Below are 20,628 nucleotides of genomic sequence, written 5' to 3'. Positions count from 1 at the left end.
CCAGGGGCTGTGGAATGGGGGAAATGAGAAGATGTTGGCTAACGAGTACAAATTGCCAGTTATAAGACAGATACTTTTTGTGGGTCTAATCTACAGCATGGTGACTATAGTTAACGATACTGTAATTATACACTTGAAGGTAGCTAAGAGAATAGATGTCTCACTACAAAAAAAGAAATGGTAATTATGAGATGTGACGGAGGTGTTAGCTAATGCTATGGTGGTAATTATTTCGTAGTATGTAAGTGTACCAAATCAACAGGGTGCACACTTTGAACTTACACAATGTTATATGTCAATTATATATTCCAGCCTCAATAAGGCTGGGAAAAAAGGAAGCATTTAAATTGATATATATCTAATTTATACAATTGACAGAGCTGTAGACAGAGTTCCATTAAAAAAAAAAAAAAGTCCTCCCCAAAAGGAAAGAAAAAAAACCCTAGAGATAGTGTCCCTAAAATTCTTAAAACAAAACAAAACAAAACAAAGAATGATACTATGAAACTATGAAACTAGACATGTTACTATTTTTCAAAATAGCCAGAGGAGTTAAATAACCTCTAAGGAAAGCAAATTAGATTTAAAAATATATAAAATAACCCTGTTTAGAGGAAATTGTTAAATAAATAAAACATAGAGGAAAACGTACACTCTGTTTACAATAGTGTTTTTACCACAGTAATTCTTGGGATCTAATTGCCGCCCACACAAAATGTCACTTTTGGAACTATTTACTGAAAACCTAAACTATAATTACTATTGGGTGACAACAAATCCAAACTTCTCTTCTTTAAACCTAGGGCCTGCTCTCAGTTAATGATCCTAGGAATGGAAATAATGCATTTTTCCCCTATAATGTGGGTTATTAAATTCTACTTTTATTTGAATTCTCACTATTGATTATCACCATGGTGCCTGTCACAAAACCTTTAATTTTCATGTTTCTCACTCAATGAAGAGATTTAAATGTTTTAAAAGGGGATATTGCTGAGGAACACCCAGAAAAAATCATGATTCTTGCTTAACTCAGATTGCAATGAATTTTATTTTATTTTATTTTATTTTATTTTATTTTATTTTATTTTATTTTATTTTTAATCATAAGATGTAACTGTGCTTATCAATTTGAGGAGTCTGCTAGATAAAATATATTTTAAAACATTCAGGTATATATAAGAATAATGTTTGGTAAATAGAGGGTATATGATTTGAATAATAAGGTTTGGAATGTGAATTTCATCTAATGCATTTGTTCCTGAAGTGCTAATTAAATAAAATACGATTATTCTTGATATCTAGTCAAAGCAGGAATTCCATGTACCTTTTCACAAGTCATCAGGCTAGAAATATAGAAAATTGTCTACATAAAGGAAAGAAATTTTCTAAGCAGTATTCTAAATAGATTTTGCCCCATGACTAAAAGAAAAAGTATGACCCTAAATATAAATCTTGAGAACAGTGATTAAATGTTAACAGATTAAAAAAAAAATCCCAGGTAAACCTCCAACCTCTAATTAAACTCTAGGTATCATATGCAAATTACAGGTGTGCCCATGATGAGAGATAAAAAAGTTCTTCAGGGAAAGAAGGAAAAAGGAGATATAAAGAAAGAAGCATGAATAAGATTCCATGTAGCCCAAGAGAGATTTAATATCCTAGTGGTTTTCTAGCACTCTCTTTCAGAACATTATGACACTGACTGCCTGGGTTCTAGGAGGGGAACAAGCATTTGGTTGTGTCTCCAGCATTTATTCAGCTCCTCCCTGCTGTCTGGTGCTTCACCACGGAAGCTGTGAGGTGGGTACCCTCTTTGACCTTGGGCACAAGCCATGCTACACCTGTCATTCCACCAGCCACGATAGCACGTGGGCATCAGAAGCACATAACCTAACACAGACCAATTAGTGAGACATGTAGGAGTTTATATGAAAAGGAGATAATTTCCCTTATTCTGATTGCTGAGATGGGTAGGCGTATGATTGGAAACTACTGCCACCATTTTGCTACCATGAGGAAACCCTGCCTGAAGATAAAGCGAACATAGATAAAGACGAAGTCGTTATCTCTGCAAACAAACAAACCAAAAAGCCAGCTCCCTCATCTACTGCATTGAGGGCATCCTGGGGTCCTTCACTTAGATGAATCATTAATTTTTTTTATTGTTAAAACACCTGGAATTGAGTTATTGTCAACCAAAAGAATCCTGACAAACAAGTTTCCCTACCTTCCAACCAAGGGAGACTTAGCTCAAGCAACATTGAATGAGGCAATCTTCTCTATAGATTTATAGGTCTGGATAACATACACCTATTCAATCCTGGTATCCTAGCTAATTACACAGCAGGAATGGAAACTTGCATCTAAACTGCTGGAAATCGTCAAGTCTGAATTACAAATAATAATGATTCATTTAATTTGTCAATGAATTGCACATAACGGGGATTTTGAAAGAAATAGTAAGTTTAAATAAAAATTTTAATTTTTCTCCTTATTGCTGGTATTATTCTTTTTTTTTTTTAAGGATTTTATTTATTTGACAGAGATAGAGACAGCCAGCGAGAGAGGGAACACAAGCAGGGAGTGGGAGAGGAAGAAGCAGGCTCATAGCGGAGGAGCCTGATGTGGGGCTCGATCCCACAACGCCGGGATCGCGCCCTGAGCCAAAGGCAGACGCTTAACTGCTATGCCACCCAGGCGCCCCTGCTGGTATTATTCTAAAGAGTTCAGCAACACTGAGGTCAGAGGTGTAATCTTTAGGTGAATTATGTAACAGAGTCTATAATGCTGCCAACTTACCATATAAATACCAAATAAATATTCTCTTTGAAATTACAGATGTTCAGTATAGAGTTCAATATAATTGTTGCAATTGACATATCTAAAATGACTTTGGTATATCCCTTAACTCCAGGTCTTTATACTTAATCAAGACAGAGTCTTGAAGTTAACATAAAGAATATCATTATGCTTAAATAATGGACTGTCTGCAAAAATATACATGACTTTTGTCTAATTACAATCACTGATATGTCTAATTGAAAATGATGTTCACTTTTTACTTAAATCAGAGATGCCTAAAATAATGTCACATCTTTGAAAATATTGAGAAACTGAAGACTGGAATTTGGTGTTTGACTTCTATAGCCCAAACCTTCCAAGTTGTCATGGCAACTTTTATTCAAAGGGGAAGACAATTTATTGTTTACTCAGAATTTAGAGACACAAGTTGTTAAATTCCAGGGAGAGATGTTTGGCTCAGTTTTTCAAGGAAGGCTATAAAATAGATGTCTCAAAAATGTGACATTTTAGCACTACTAAATTATTCAAATCACATCTTGTCCTTTATAGGAGTAATGGTACTTAAAGAGTTGTCAAAAACCACTTCAGGCACAAAGATTTTCCTTTTCTGCTCGAAAGCAAACTATTTCTAACGCCATAGAAAATAAAACAAAACACTACTGTGATATGCCTACTTGCCAATTCATTTAGGAAACCAACTGTTACTGAAAGTAGATGGCACAGTAGGTAGCTATAAATCCTATAAATCCATGCTTCTCAAATATGCCTGCAAATGTGCAGCTGTAAACAGAGGACATACACCAAAAATACAGGGGGGAAACCATCATAACTATATCTAACCATTCTGCAACAATCAGTTTATACAATTCCTAACCCACTCCTAACCGGTCTTCTATCATCAGTGTTACGTTGATTTTATGATGGGTAATTGTTACGGCTGCCTCACACTGTCTCATGCAGTAATAGCACTTGAACTCGAAGTTAACTTCACTGGGAACTAAAAAAATCAAAAATGAAAACAAGAATAGATTGTATGAACATCACTGTGCTGGTCATTTGAAATATAGGAATAGATAAAACATAAAGTTCTTAAAGGCATTTAGTGCTGAATCACTGGTTACCTCACAAAGACAGTTTTGTAATGAATAAAGGGATATTATAATTTGAATGGTTCTTCCAAGTGTTAATATATACCAAATATATTATGCTCTCACATACATGGGTTCACAAGGACTACATAATACATGTAAAGGTAAATGTTTAAAAATAATATTTTAAAGTATTACTCGTGTATACTAAGTTCCTCAATAACAGAGTTAAAAAATAGTTCTTTGTGTTCCAAAAAAAATTTAATGTTGATAAAAGAAACTAAAAGAACATGATACAATCATAAAAGAAGAAAAACCGTGAGCTGGTAGGATTCAGGGAAAAAATTACGGAGATGAATTCGTTAGTAGCAGTAAGAAAAGAAGTGTGTGGGTGGCTCAGTTGGTTAAGCAGCCTGCCCTTGATTTCGGCTCAGGTCATGATCTCAGGGTTGTGAGATGGGAGCCCTGCATGGGGCTCTGCAATGGATGTGGAGTCTGCTTAAGATTCTCTCTCTCCCTCTCCCTCTGCCTCCCCCCACCAAAAAGAACAGAATAAAAAATTAAAATTTATAAAAGTAATTTATAAAAATAAATTATAGAACACAGAAAACAGTCTTGGGGAATGCACACAAGATGAAATGGAAATGAAGAAGAAAATAAATATCTAAGATAGATAATCATAAACTAGAGAAAAGAAGAGATCATATATATCGTATATGTGATATATATATACATATATGTAGTGGCATAGAAAAGTTTTTTTTAATGTATTAGAAGAACAATTTTTCTGAGGTAAAAGAAGATTTGAATCTAGATACCACATCCTAAGATAATCTGCAAAAGAATTTTGAATATTAAGAAATTTCCTGGTGAGATTTCCCATAGGTTAAAAAAAAAAAAAAAGCAGCAGCAGGGCACTCACGCAAGATGGTGTTGTAGGGAGAACCTCAACTCACTTCCTCCCGTGGACACACCAGGTTTACAACATCAGGATCATTTCCCTCTGAAAAAGATCTGCAAGCTGGGTGAACTGCTTCTCCACAGCAAAGGATAAAAAGACCACACGGAGATGGGGTGGAGAAGCAGAGACATGGTCTCACCGAAATCCCACTGCTGCTGTGAGGGCACACAATAGGGAGGGGGTCTCACCTGCCTGGCGCTTCTGGAGGAGTGAGGAGTTGGTGACCTACATCAGTCACTCCAAGCCCCTGGGTCTGCACCAGCGAGACGAGCCTCTGAAATATCTGGCTCGGAAAACCAAAAGTGCTGATGTCCAAGGGATCCAGAGTGCTATAGGAAACTGAGGTTCCCTTTTAAAAGTTTGGAATAAAGTCTCACTTGCCTCCAGACCCCAGTGGAAAAAAAAAGAAAGCAGTTTGGGAAGCACCTGGACTATATGTGAAATTCATTCGCTAATCTAAAAATATCTGCTGCAAAAATAAAGCAGTAAATAATAAGTAAAAGCACGTGCTGTAGAGGCAGGGGACAGCTGACACTCTCCTTGGAGATGGAGGCACTGGCGAAGGCCATCTTTACATTCTCCACTTAGCCTGCAGCACACGTGGGTGAGCTTGAACTTGACATTCTCCTACCACCTTCCAGGACAGGTGGGGCTGAGTGGTGATGGCACCACCGCACTGCTCTGCTAAGCCTGGAGAGTGCAGGTGGTTGCAGTAACCCCCTTGCTCCCCCATTGGGGCAGGTGAGCGCAAATGGTCACAACGTTCTCCAGCTCCCTAACTGAAGTCTGTGAGAGTAGGCAGTGACAATGCTTTACTCCCTGTTCCCTGGCTAGGGCTGGTGAGCGTGAGTTGTTGTGGCATTCCCTCACTCCCAGCCTAAAGCTGGCATGCACATAGACAAGGAACTCTCCCATGGCATTCCTAGAGCCCACAGATGTGTGCAGTCAAGACTTCCCCACACCCTCCTCTCCCTTGCCCCCCCTACCCCCAGCTGTCTTTCTGAAGCCAGTGAGCATGCCCTTCCCCCTATACTCTCTAGCTGCCTAGCTGAAGCCAGTGGGTGCATGCAATCCACACAGGGGACCCCCCCCCCCCCCCCCCTTTNCGCCTTTGGCTGCCTGGCTCCCGAGGAAGGGAATAATCAGAGAGAGAGAGAGTTCCTACATGTGAAGAAGGCCTATTTACTTAATCTGGAGCTTCAGCCTGACAAACAGCATCAGGTTTCCACACATTTGGAGGCCATGGAGGTGCTCCCAAAGAAGGTAAGCAGGGAGACACCTTTGCACACCCCATTGGCCTCACTACAGCTCGACAAGACCTCCCAGAAAGGAGCTTATATACTCATCTGGAGCCCTGATTTTTGCAGCTGTCACCCAGAGGACACCTCTAGATCTCCTGGTTTGGAGGCCGCAGGGATTACGATAATGGCCCCATAAGACTGTATCTGCACACAGTAAAATCCGCTACCTGGGGGCCTGGCTTCTTGTCTGCAGCCTGAAACTAAGGGCTCAATGAGATTTCTGTGCTTGGAACATGGATGGATCCGGCACACTCTCAAAAACAGGGACAGAATCAAGAGACAACCAAGAGCTAGGACAAGTTTGAACAAGAAGGTTCATTACCTACACAAGGCCACTTCTTCAGAATGAGAGAGGTAGCTGTTCACCCAATACACAGAAACAAACACAGAGTCAAGGAAAACGAGGAAGGAGAGAAATAATCTGCAAATGAAAGATAAAAGCAAAACCCTCAGAAAAAGACCTTGATGATACAAAGAATTCTTTATCAGGTAGAAAAAGGATTCAAAGTAATGGTCATGAAGATGCTCACCAAACTCGGGAGAAGAATGGATGAACATAGTAGGAACTTCAACAGAGAGAAAATATAAGAAAGTATCACACAGTAGTCACAGAGCTAAAGAATACACTGGAGGGACTAGAGGGGTTCAACAGCAGATTGAATGATGAGGAAGAGCAGATCAGCAAACTGGAAGACAGAACACTGGAACTCGCAGAGCAGTAAAATGTAAAAAACAAAAAAACAAAACAACAACAACAACAAAACCCTCAACGACGGTTTAAGGGACTTAGGGGCAACATCAAGCTGAATAACACTTGCAAGAAAAGGTGCTCATCATCACTAGTCATCAGGAAAATGCAAATCAAAACCACAATGAGACATCACCTTACACCTGTCTAATGGCTATTATCTAAAAGACAAAAAATAACAAGTGTTGGAAAGTATGTGGAATAAAGAGAACACTTGTGATCTGTAGATGGTTCAGCCACTATGAAATTTTTCCTCAAAAAATTAAAAATAGAACTACCAAATGATACAGCAATTCCACTAGTCGTTATCCATTTGAATAAAAGCAAAAACACTGATCTGAAAGATATGGGCACCTCTATGTTTCCTGCAGCATTACTTATAGCAGCCAAGATATGGAAACAACCTAAGTATCTATTGTTGGATGAACGGATAAAGAAGATGTGGCATATATGCAACGTACTATACTCAGCCATAAAAAACAATGAAATCCTACCATTTGTGACAGCATGGATGGACCTTGAGGGCATTATGTTAAGGAAATAAGTCAAGCAGAGAAAGACAAATACCCCATGATTTCACTGATACGTGAAATCTAAAAATCAAAACCAAATAAAACCCAGAGTCACATACAGGGAACAGATTGGTGGTTGCCAGAGGGTTGGGGTTGCAAGATCCCAGAAGGGGATCCCAAGTATAAACTTTCAGTTATAAAATAAACAAGTTATGGAGATGTAATGTTCAGCACTGGGAATACAGTCCCATCAGTAATACTGCATTAACTTTATATGGTGACAGATGGTAACTAAACTTACTGTGGTGATCACTTCACAATGTCTACACAGATGTTGAATCACTAAGTCTTATATCTGAAACTAATATAATATTGTAGTCAATTATATGTCAACAAATTTTTCTTAAAAAATGAAGAAGTCTTACAGACATCTAGAAACCAAACCGACTTATCCATAACAGATTTCCTCCTCCATAAGAGGGAAAAAAACCTTTGATAGTCTGATACTTCTCCATGATATCCAGTGGAAACAATGTCTACACAATCATTGTGTAGAAGAAAGGTATCACTTAAGAAATTTTTGCCCAACGAATCCGTAAGCTAAGTACAAAGGCAACAAACAGATTCTTTCTTTATTCCTTTCTTTTTTTAAAGATGTGTCTGAAGCCTTGGAAGCTTGACGACCCTACGTTCTCTCACAAATGGATCTTGAGACATTGACTGAAGCTTCTACCAGGGTGTCACAGCTACTCGTTTACCCTTGACTGAAATATGGTTCTTCTCTATCGGGGAAGGTTGTCTTTTTCCACCTACTGCGCAGTTTTGGGAGGGACTCGCACGGAGTGTTGAGGGAGGAAGGGCACACCCACCCAGCCAGTCAGATCGGCCGAATCAACCCTCCCAATCAATAAAGTGACAGATGTCACAGCCAGGTCACCCTCACATCCACACGCATATTTTTAGTAAATACAAATACAGAGAGAATATACCATAAATGAGACTTTCTCAAAATGTAATACCGAATTATATAACCAAAATCAACCAGGGGGTATATCAAATGTGGTCATAGTAATGGAGAAGCTATAGTAAACATTCTGATGGTGAACACCCACTCGATGGAAATTACATTAAGAAAAATTAAGACAATTTAGCTATTATGGTTGTAAGTCAGAATGCAGATGATATGAATCATGAAATTATGAAAGGAGTCTAATATCATGTTCCATGCCAGGTAATAGATACATAAATCTAAGATACAGAAATATAGTTTTAAAAAATAATAAGCCCAAATTTTTAATTTTAAGGGAAACTTTTGATGCAAAGTCTGAAACTAGTGGCCCACAGATGGCATGTATGTTGCCAAAGGATAGCAGATATGGAGTTAAGTTCATTATTTTCCTGAAATATAATACAATCTCAATTTTACAAAATTACATCCATCTAAATATAAATGTATATCTCTACTCTCCCACCTCTCTATCCTCTCTGATTACACACACACACACACACACACACACACACACACACACAGAGGTATAAAAGATTCTTACCATACACTGTTTATTTCTAGATGATGGGACTTGGGGGCGTTTCTTTTCCCTTAACTGTACTGTTTGAAATTTTTATAATAAACATTATATATAACCACTTTCTTTTCTTTTTTCCTCACATAAAGCATTAAAAAAATGTGAAGATGCTTAAAAGTATCAATTGTTGATTCCTGGAATTAAACCTCCAACATATATCAAGAGACACAAGGCCACAATGTTATACACAGTTAATATAGAATTACTACAATAGGTGCTTTGAAAAGTGCTTAAGGAAGACTCCTTCAACATACTATAAATCAGACATTCACACTCAGTGTAGAGCTTCAAGGTCAATAAATTAAAATGGCTTTGTGAAATAGTTGATAGAGAAATTTCCATTAAATCTTTTCTTTAAAATACTAGCTTCAGTAACCTAATTGATGTACAGTGCAATCTTTTTCTCTACCTACTGTAAATGAAATCAGCACTAACAGAAACAAAAATATTCATTTCTACTAAATTTTGAGCAAGAAATACTTAGATTTTGAATCTTTATAAAATGATGTTATGTTGTAAGCATTTTATAGAAGCATGGGTAAACCATCTCTCTTCATTCATTTATGCAGAAATCATTTGTTTCATGTGTATAAGGTACAACACATTCTTAGTGGGAAACACTGTGATAGAATGTACGGGAGATAATGCTGAAGAATTATTCAATAGCACTGCTAGATCTTGGCAATGTCTGTAATTCTATGAGAAACATTTAAGGAGTTGCTCATGTTTTCCTTTTAGCTATATCCTAGTGTAATCTGTGGGCTTATTTCTAGGACCTGTTTTCAAGGATCTCAGAAAGAAGCAATAGGCTGGAGACATGGATACATTTTGACAAAGTCGTGGGTAGAGGAAGGAAGGTGGGGAAGGGTTGGGGGAAGGGGAAAGGTGGTATGGTTTAAGACATTAAACTTGCAGGCAGGTGATCTGATCTCTGGTTGTCACCGGTTCAGTTGCTAGTGAGTTCTGTCACTTTAGTGAAGGCTATTATGTGTTTGGTTCATTACAGTGGATAGAACCTGTGAACTTCTCTGGGCACATAATTCCTCTATTGCCAGGGGTAAAATTATAGCATAAGGTGAGCATTCTGGACTTGCAGGAGCAGCCCAGCAGAATGAGAGGTGCTTACCAGTCGGTCTGGGAGCATTGAGGACATCATGAGACACGGAACAGACTTCATGGAGAGAGACGTGAGATAAAAATCCCACCTGAACCCCCGCTTTCCCAGTTACATTAACAAGAAGGTAAGCTATAGGGTATGTGGTGTGGGCAGATACTTAAGTTATTTGAGATCTCTTAATGAAAAGCAAATGATAGTATTTTACTTTCTTTTACTGGGTTGCCAAAGAATCAAATCAGACCAATGTATTTAAACACAATTGAAAAGCCTATGAACAGAGTTTACAAAGGAGTATTAAATTAGGCCCACATAATTGTAGCATGATAGGAACAATTACCTATTACCTTCAAGTAGCCTTCAATATACATCAGCCAGTACTATAGCAATACCCTCTTCAGATACTAAGAACAATTACATGGAATACAATTCAATTTACTGTGACAGTGTCAGAAGAACAAAAACCAATCCTCTATCTCCTGTTGATTATATCAGACTATTGCCCCAATTCTCACGATGCTCGTCTTTTGCACATAACTTCATCATTTCTGTAAGGATTTTTTATCTACTTGATCTCTTTGCAGCATGCTCTAGCCCCCTAGGAATAGACAGAAGTGTCTATGACTCTTTATAGGCATGATTATCTTATCAATTCTTCACAAGAGTTTTGTTAAGTGCCTCCCAAAACTGTAAGATTAAAGTGCGTGCGTGTGTGTGTGTGTGTGAGAGAGAGAGAGAGAGAGAGAATGTATTGTGAGGTCAGATTATTGTGCAAGACATAAACTATGGAATTCTGGTAGTATTTCCATTATAAAACAGTTTCCATTTTCCCAGTTACAATCTCTCACACACAGATCATTTCTCATGCTATGCAGAGAGAGGTAAACTGTATGGCCAAGTATACACAACACACTTATTTGTGATCTTTCAAAATAATAGCAACATCAGGAGTCTATAATTCAATTGAGTGATGACCTAGATCTCCAGGAGTTTTGAGACATGGTCTATAATTCAATTGAGTGATGACCTAGATCTCCAGGAGTTTTGAGACATGGTGGCATGTGTTTGTGTTGTGTTTTCCTCCTGCATATAGTATACTTTTATCTACTTCTGATTGAAACCTTTAAACCTTTGCAGAATGAGCCTGGGACACTATTCCCAGGCTTAGAGTGGTCAGGAAGAAGAGACTAGAGAGGCAGTCTGGAGCAGTTTTGAGAGAATTATTCACATCTTTTATAAATACAAGCAAGTGATACACAGTCCAACGGTGGCTACAAAAGGAGTGAATCTCCAACTTAGAAGGAATAGTCAAGGGCTCCAAATATCTAGCAAAAAGTGTGTGATTGAAAATAAGACTTAAAATGTGTATGAGATTTCTATTTAAATGCGCAAAATTAGCATTAAAATAATGTAGCCCAAAGGAGATTTGGGCTGAAGTACAGTTTCCGCCCCTAAATAACCACTCTAAGTTCTGAACTTTGTAAAAGAAAGAGTTGAACTAGGTGTCTCTAAAAGTGCCTTTCAACTAAGGCTCTAAGATCCTATAGGCACAAGGCAAATAGGAAGCAATTGCTAGGTGTGGGTCAGACTTTTTGCCTTATTTGATATTCATTAAAAGCAAGTGTGCAGTTTAAGGAGCCAGTATAGGTAGCTAGTTCTAGTTAGCACTGGTACCATTTCAATAGGTACTTAGTCATCCTTGTTGATGAGTTCCATTAGATCTAAGATTGAAGGCAAATTCACAGACCTGTTGCAGGAGGTGTAAAAATCCCTGGGACACTGTGCCTATCATCTATGCAAAGTGAATAAATCACAGGTCTTGCATACATACGCACTACTATTTCTCAAATGCCCAATATAATTGTGATGGGTAAAATATGTAATCATTTTACAGTGTTACTCAATACTCTGTAATTCTTGGTACGGTGTTGTTGTTGTTTTTTTAAATCAGCTGGAAACAACAACAATGGTGTGGAGGGCCTCAAAATATTCTAATAATAAAAAAGACTATCATAACTTAAAAGGATGGAAATTTCCATTCTAGATTTAGCATCTGTGACAGGGCAAGAACTCATGTACCATAGACATAGTATCATAGTCAGTTTAGGCTGCCTTAACAAAATATTGTAGACTGGGTTGCTTAAATAACAAAAATTTTTTTCTCACAGCTCTGGAGAATGAGAAGAACAAGATCGATGTGAGGGCTATCTTCCTGCCTCATAGATGATCACGTTCTCACGGTATCCTTACGTGGCAGAGACAGAAAGCTCTCTGGTGTCTCCACCTTCTCTTATAAGGACAATAATCCCACTGGATTAGGGCCCCATCTTTACAGCCTCATTTAATCTTAATTACCTCCTAACGGCCCCATCTCCAAATACAGTCACATGGGTGGGTTAGGGCTTCAACATATGAATTTGGGGAGGACGTAATTCAGTCCATAGCACACACGGACAGTTCCTTTATTAAGTTTGGATCTGTAAAACAGTCCTAGATTTATTACCTTTGAAAATTCATGTCATTCTCTAGTACTAATCAAAAATTGCCATTCAAACTTTCTAATCTAGGAGGAGTTTGGAAAATCCACATAGTTCTCTGCTTTGGCCTATTTCTCAGGGAAAACAAACAAATTAAAAAAAACCCTGAGAAACAGTGGACTATTTATAATTTCAAAAGAATTATAGAAAAATATATTCAGGAGTGACTTTCAAAAATTAGAACACAGTTGAGAATTTTCACATACCAACATTTGTGGAAAAATTGGATGGTTTCCTGCTACCAACTGATAACCAGTTGGCCAATATTGTCATTTCTAAGGTAACTGTTACTACCCCAATACTATGCAGTCTGATATTTCAAAGAACAGGTATTAATGTACTTTTAATTAGTCGGTTTTTTCATTTTATTACTACTTTAATGTCAAAGAATAAAATCTTTCTCCAGTCTTTTTCTCCCCCAACTTCTTATGCCTTCTATTTTGTTGTTATAATATCCTAGTTAACAACAACAAGAAACATTAGACATTTCTACATTTTGATGCTACTAACGTTCATTGAAACATGAATTCTCCTCAAATATCAGAGATCATCTCGTCATCCATAATTAGCAATGAGCAATGTTCCGTAGCCTCCAATATTGTAGAACAGTTTTCACAAATAAGTGACATTCTGAACAACAACAAAAAATCCCTCTCTTTCTACAGTTTTGCAGAACTGTCTTGCCTCTAAGCATACCATTAGTATTATCAAAATATGTCTCCAACAGAATCAGCATACAAAGTAAAGCAATCGAGAAAATTAATTTTAACATTAATAGCATATATCCTGCAATGCTAATAAAGAGAAACACTGAGATATTTAACTTAACCAAATTTTGTGAGAATACTACTACTTTTCATAGCAAATCTAATAACCAATTCTATTAGTTATCTAACTAAAGGGACTGACAACTACCTCTACAATGAAATTATATGTATGTCATTGCAATTCTGGAGTTGGATTAAAAAAACCTAAGGGAGGACAGGTAAAACAAACATATTATTTTTGGTAATTATTTTTGAACTTAGAAATGGTAACATAATTTATGGGCAACTTTTGACAATGTCTCTATTTATTTATGTGTTTCAAGGGGGAAAAAAAGGCCTCACTGAAAAGTTTTGCATTTTTCACAATAAAAACTTTTCTCTAAATAATTTATAATATGATTCATATTATTTTAGTTTTTCTCGCTTCCAAAGTTTATGGCATGGGTTTTAAGGGAAAATTAATGCTTTATTTCTTATGTGGAAAAAAGAACAGGAATTAGGAGAAAACATCACTTTAAAGTAAAATTTTTTTTAATTCAAATCTATGCCTATTTGACCTGTGATAAACATACTTCACAAACCCAATAAAACATTAAAGGAGGTGATGTTATTTAGTATACTAAAATAAATGGATATACTCTCATACTTGGAATGCTAAAATGAAGGAAAAAAGGGTCCCTTTCCTCCAGCTGTCCCTTATGAAGAGTTGTTTGCAGTAAGCTTCAACAAGTATCTGATATTGAATTAGATTTCTAGATTTTTCTTTCCATACTGAATTCATTTGCTCTATCCTTACCATCTATCATTGGATTTTTTGTGGTCGGTCTTTTGTTTGTCCTTTATTTTGAAACTAAGTATATAGTTAATCACATATTTGTGGAAACTGGTTAATAAGTGTAACTAACACATATGATATTCCAAGTTCTTAGACTGGCACATAACATACATGATGCATTGAATCTTTACAATAACTCAATGAATGATAAAGAAACTAAAGTTCAGAAACACCAAGTAGGTTGCCAGGCATCATAAAAAGTCCCGGGGATGTAAAAACAGTTCTCTATAACTTCAAATTCTATGTTTTTTTCCACTTCCACAATACATTTTAGATATTAAATTTTTTAGGACCTCGAAAAAAATTACATTTGGTTGAGTTATTTTCCTGAAGCCCCTCAGGCTTTCTGTAACAGCTCCCTCACTGGTCCCCCGCATCTCTATTTTCTACAGCGGGGAGCAATCCTTGTAAAGCACCCCTGTTAAAGCAGAAATCTGATCAATTCACTCTCCTGCTCTAATGAGGCTTTTCATCATACTTAGAACAAAATTCGAAGTCCTTACCAACGCCCCCAAATCATACCATGCACCTGTTGCTTTTGACACAGACGATCTCTACTTCATTTTCCCCATCACACCAATCACACTGCTGTTCTTGTTATCCCATGAATATGCCAATATGCCCCCAAATCATACCATGCACCTGTTGTTTTATGCATCTGGAATGATTTTCCCCTATTCTGTCATGCTTTATTTCTTAGTCTGCTTTAACTTCCTTTATAACACTTCTTTCTATCAGATTTTTTTCTTTTGTTTATCACACCCTCCACCTTTTAAATCTCTCTTTCTCTCCCCCCCCCAGATTCGTCACTATATTCTAGGAATTAGACATTGTCTGGTACATGACAGACATTTGATACGTATTTATTTATGTTAGACTTTCTCTGTATGTTACCAGGCTAGTTCCTCTGGCTTTATCACTCTTGGAAAAGATGTCACGGTTGTAGATTCTCCTTAACAGCCAAAAATAAGTGGCAGATCAGATACATACCAATCCAATTTATTCAGAAATACATTTTATTCACTATTTTGTTTACTATTCTTTTTTTTTTCCTCCTCCACACCCCTGCACACTTGGGGCCATCCCACGCCTTGGTCACCTCCCCACCGTGTTGAACATGATTTGATGCTGGGTCCATTAATTCCTCCCATACCAAACAGTTGATAAATGATGATAGCATGTTGGCTAACGTTCCACCATCTCTTGGGCAGCTCTCTTCCCCCTCCATTTTCTCCCTCTCTTTGTTCCTCTCCTTTTTGTTCTTCCCCCCCCATGGAGCAACATATGTGTCATGTAGGGCCATTTAGCTGTTACTTTTTGAATCTTTTTTATGTCCTTGAGTTTTCCTTTTGCACCCTACATAACTTAAGTTTTGCTTTTTTCTTTTCAAACTAATATAGGAGTTGTTGGAGATGCATTCTTTCTACCTCCTAACACATATCTTTGATGAATAATAATTCATTATTCTTGAAATCGCCATACTTTATTACAAAACCCATAAGCCACCTCTATCAGTAGCCCACTGTTGGACAACAACCAACCTCAAAACTTCTTGAGTTGAAGCAACTATCCATTTGTTCGGGATTCTATCGAGATAGACTGGGCTCAGCCGGACATTGCTTCTGTACTACACAGTGTCAGCTGGGTTCACTGCTGGTTTGTGCCAGTTGGCAGGGTGGCTGGGGGCTGGCTGGTTCCAGATGGTGTTGGTCACATGATGAGGGCCTCTATCTCCATGTACTGACTCATTCTCAAGAAGGTTAGGTTGGGCTTATTCAAAAGGTGACACGGAATACAAGAGAGTAAGAGCAACAGCTGGAAGACGTCTGGATGCATTCCTTAAAAGCTGTATAACATCGCTTCCATCCTGTTTTTTTGATCAGGACAAGTCACAAGAAATGGCCTGGAATCAAGGGGTGAGAAGAGAGACCCTGCCTCTTTTATAGGAGGAACTGTAGGACTTTTTGGCCATTTTTAACCTACTACACCATCATAATTTTCTGTTCCTAAGTGGGTTGAGCTGTTTGGCTAAGTGTAAATATGGAGCTACTCTGCTCCCCAGGAGATACCGAACCATGTCTACTTTGTGGAGAGACCATTTCGACAATACCGTTGGGTAGCTTCCTTTAAATATATATATATATCTAAAGGTGCTTTCATATGGCAGAGAAGTACTTTCAACAATGTAAATCTTCTTACTGCTTTCAAAATAAGAATTTAAAAGCCCATTTCAAATGACAAATTCCTCTAGGATTACATCTTAGAAGAAGGAAAATCTTGTTGCCAACTCACTTAACTTAGGTAGCTGACGTAGAGGTCAAGGAAGGGCAGAGCAAAGGGAGACAGGTTGCATAGTTTCATGAGTCATTAAAAATAAAGAGGCAAAAATAAAACAGCACAGTCTGTTGAGTAGTTTTGTTTTAAAATTACCAAAGTTAGATTCAAACAAATATTTTTGTAATTTGGTTTTGCTGACTTTGCAGAAAGATTCCCTTTCAGATCTATAAAGCTGGCATTTATTTCTTACTATAAAATTACAGGATAGCTAGGAGAGATTTTATTTCAGTGCAGACTGAGCAGTGTTTTCTTTCTTTCTTTCTTTCTTTCTTTCTTTCTTTCTTTCTTTCTTTCTTTTCTTTCTTTCTTTCTTTCTTTTTTTGGTTCTGTCTTACAACATCACCTGGGGGGGAAAAATCAATGTTATTAGCTTCTCACTTTCCTAAAAATTAGCTGGTAAGACACCAAGAAAAATATATGCAGGTCAAATATTCAAGAGAATATATAGCCTAATGCAGGAGAACGCTGCAAAATAGCCTATTTATTTACAACCATTTCTTTTAGGTGTCACTCATTCAAGCTAACAAGTATTTATGATATACTGATTATATATAGAGGAGGCCTTGAGCCAAGTGCTGTGAAGGGCAAAAAGATGTTTATGATATTGTCCTCCTTCTCCAGAAACCTGCAACAGAGTGAGAAAATGCAGGCACTCAAATTTCTCTATTCTAAACCTGTATAAGGTTAACTACTGTCTTAATATAGAATCAGTTCTTTAAGTCTTACAAGAAGGAGAAAATCTCATTTAATTTTAGTGATTTAAAAAAAGGGGGGTTTCATAGAAGACAGTGTTTAATCTGGGCCTTGAAAAACGATTTGGAACTGAAGACGGAGATTCTAGTCAGAGGGACTGGTCTAAGCAAAGGAATGAGCAAGGAAAAAAAAACAACAACATTATGCGGTATTGTGGAAACTAACTAGAATAACACACACATATAGGGGAGTAATGTGAAGTGAGTACAGTTAGATATGTAGAATTTAGATGGCATAAACCTTTGAAAGTCTGAACTTGATTCTGTGCAAAATGAAAGCTTAAGAAGTAATGAATTAAATGAGGATTTAGAAGGAAGAATCTAGAAAGTAGGCTGGACTGGAGAAGGCAGAGATGAGAATTTAACACTGGTTTGAAAGCTATTGCATTAGTCAAGAATGAAACCATACAGCCCCAACTGGGTTACTAAGAGGGAGGAGAAAAGGGAAAGAGGCTGTTGTGGTAAAGCTGCCAGAATTCAGGAAGGAAAAAAGCACTCAAAAATGACTCTAAAGCATTCAGTCAGGATAACTGGGACCACCTGGTCAGTTCGGAGTTACTGATACCAGTTCACATTTTAAAGCAGAGCTTGGCATTTCTACAGGTCATTTTAAATGGCAAAGAACAAGCTTGTCAGGGGCGCCTGGGTGGCACAGCAGTTAAGTGTCTCCCTTAGGCTCAGGGCGTGATCCCGGCGTTATGGGATGGAGCCCCACATCAGGCTCCTCTGCTATGAGCCTGCTTCTTCCTCTCCCACTCCCCTTGCTTGTGTTCCCTCTCTCACTGGCTGTCTCTATCTCTGTCAAATAAATAAATAAAAAAAATCTTTAAAAAAAAAAAAAAGAACAAGCTTGTCAGACAACAAAAGAAACAAAAGGCATCCAAATCAGTAAGGAAGAAGTAAAACTTTCACTATTTGCAGATGAGATGATACTGTATATAGAAAACCCTAAAGATGCCACCAAAAAACTATTAGAAATGAGAAATGAATTCAGTAAAGTCACAGTGTTCAAAAATCAATGTACAGGGGCACCTGGGTGGCACAGCGGTTAAGCGTCTGCCTTCAGCTCAGGGCGTGATCCCGGCGTTATGGGATGGAGCCCCACATCAGGCTCCTCTGCTATGAGCCTGCTTCTTCCTCTCCCACTCCCCTTGCTTGTGTTCCCTCTCTCACTGGCTGTCTCTATCTCTGTCAAATAAATAAATAAAAAAAATCTTAAAAAAAAAAAAAAGAACAAGCTTGTCAGACAACAAAAGAAACAAAAGGCATCCAAATCAGTAAGGAAGAAGTAAAACTTTCACTATTTGCAGATGAGATGATACTGTATATAGAAAACCCTAAAGATGCCACCAAAAAACTATTAGAAATGATAAATGAATTCAGTAAAGTCACAGTGTTCAAAAATCAATGTACAGGGGCACCTGGGTGGCACAGTGGTTAAGCGTCTGCTTAAGGACAGGCTCTCCAACAAATAGTGTTGGGAAAACTGGACAGCAACATGCAAAAGAAAGAAACTAGATTATTTTATTACACCATACCCAAAAATAAATTAAAAATGGACTAAGGACCTAACTATGAGACCTGAAAACATAAAAATTCCAGAAGCGAAAACAGTCAGTAATCTCTTTGACATCAGTCATAGCAGCTTATTTCTATATATGTCTCCTGAGGCAAGGAAACAAAAGCACAAGTAAACGATAGGACAGCATCAAAATAAAAGCGAAGGAAACGATCAACAAAACTCAAAGGCAACCTATGGAATGGGAGAAGATACTTGCAAATGACATATCTGATAAAGGGACAGTAACCAAAATATATAAAGAACTTATATAACTCAACAACCCCAAAACAAATAATCCTATTAAAAAATGGGTGCAAGATGTGAACAGACATTTTTCTGTGAAGACATACAGATGACCAAAAGGCACACAAAAAGACGCTGAACATCACTTATCATCAGGAAAATGTAAATCAAAACTACAATGAGATATCACCTCACACCTGTCAGAATGGCTAAAATCACAAACACAAGAAACAACAAGTGTTGGTGAGGATGTGGAGAAAAAGGAACCCTCGTGCACTGTTGGTGGGAATGCAAACTGGTGCAGNTTCCCCTCTCTCGCTGGCTGTCTCTATCTCTGTCAACTAAATAAATAAAATCTTTTTTAAAAAAATCAATGTACAGAAATCCACTGCATATCTATACACCAAGTAGCAGAAAGAGAAATTAAGAAAACAATCCTATTTACAACTGTACCAAAAATAATAAGATACCTAGCAATAAACCAAAGCAAAGAAGTCAAAGACCTGTACTATGAAAAGTATAAAACACTGGTGAAAGAAATTGAAGACGACACAAGCAAATGGAAAGACAGGTCATGTTCATAGATTAGAAGAGCAAATATTTTTAAATATCTATACTACTCAAAGCAATCTATACATTTAATGCAATCCTTATCAAAATACCAACAGCAGTTTTTCACAGAACTAGAACAAACAATCTTAAAATTTGTAAGGAACTAAAAAAATTCCTGAATAGTCAAAGCAGTCTTGAAACACAAATGCAAAGCTGGAAGCATCACAATTCCAGGTTTTAAGCTATATTACAAAGCTCTAGTGATCAAAACAGTACGGTACTGGCACAAAAATAGACACATAGCTCAATAGAGCAGAATAGAAAACCCAGAAATAAGCCCACAACTATACGGTCAATTAATCTTTGGCAAAACAGGAAAGAATATCCAACGGGAAAAGGACAGGCTCTTCAACAAATGGTGTTGGGAAAACTGGACAGCAACATGCAAAAGAAAGAAACTAGATTATTTTATTACACCATACTCAAAAATAAATTAAAAAAGGACTAAGGACCTAACTATGAGACCTGAAACCATAAAAATTCCAGAAGAGAAAACAGGCAGTAATCTCTTTGACATCAGTCATAGCAGCTTATTTCTATATATGTCTCCTGAGGCAAGGAAACAAAAGGAATGCAAACTGGTGCAGTCACTGCGGGGAACAGTATGGAGGCTCCTCAAAAAATTAAAACTAGAACTACCTTACTATCCAGTAATTGCACCACTGTNTCACTGTGGGGAACAGTATGGAGGCTCCTCAAAAAATTAAAACTAGAACTACCTTACTATCCAGTAATTGCACCACTGTGCATTTACCCAAAGAATACAAAAACACTAACTTAAGAGGATGTATGCACCTCTATGTTCATTGCAGCATTATCTACAATAGTCAAATTATGAAAGCAGTCCAAGTGTCCACTGATAGATGAATGGA

The 20,628-nt window shown here is 37.4% G+C and overlaps 1 protein-coding gene across 2 annotated transcripts in view; it reads right to left on the bottom strand.

The window, feature by feature from the left end:
- The window catches only part of PLXDC2 (plexin domain containing 2), a 450,758-nt gene that overhangs the window by 234,131 nt on the left and 195,999 nt on the right, over nt 1–20,628 (bottom strand). The window lies entirely within an intron of this gene.

The sequence above is a fragment of the Ailuropoda melanoleuca genome, chromosome 15 (genome assembly GCF_002007445.2).
Source record: "Ailuropoda melanoleuca isolate Jingjing chromosome 15, ASM200744v2, whole genome shotgun sequence".
In the NCBI taxonomy this organism is placed as follows: Eukaryota; Metazoa; Chordata; class Mammalia; order Carnivora; family Ursidae; genus Ailuropoda; species Ailuropoda melanoleuca.
This window is presented reverse-complemented; position numbering and strand designations above follow the sequence as displayed.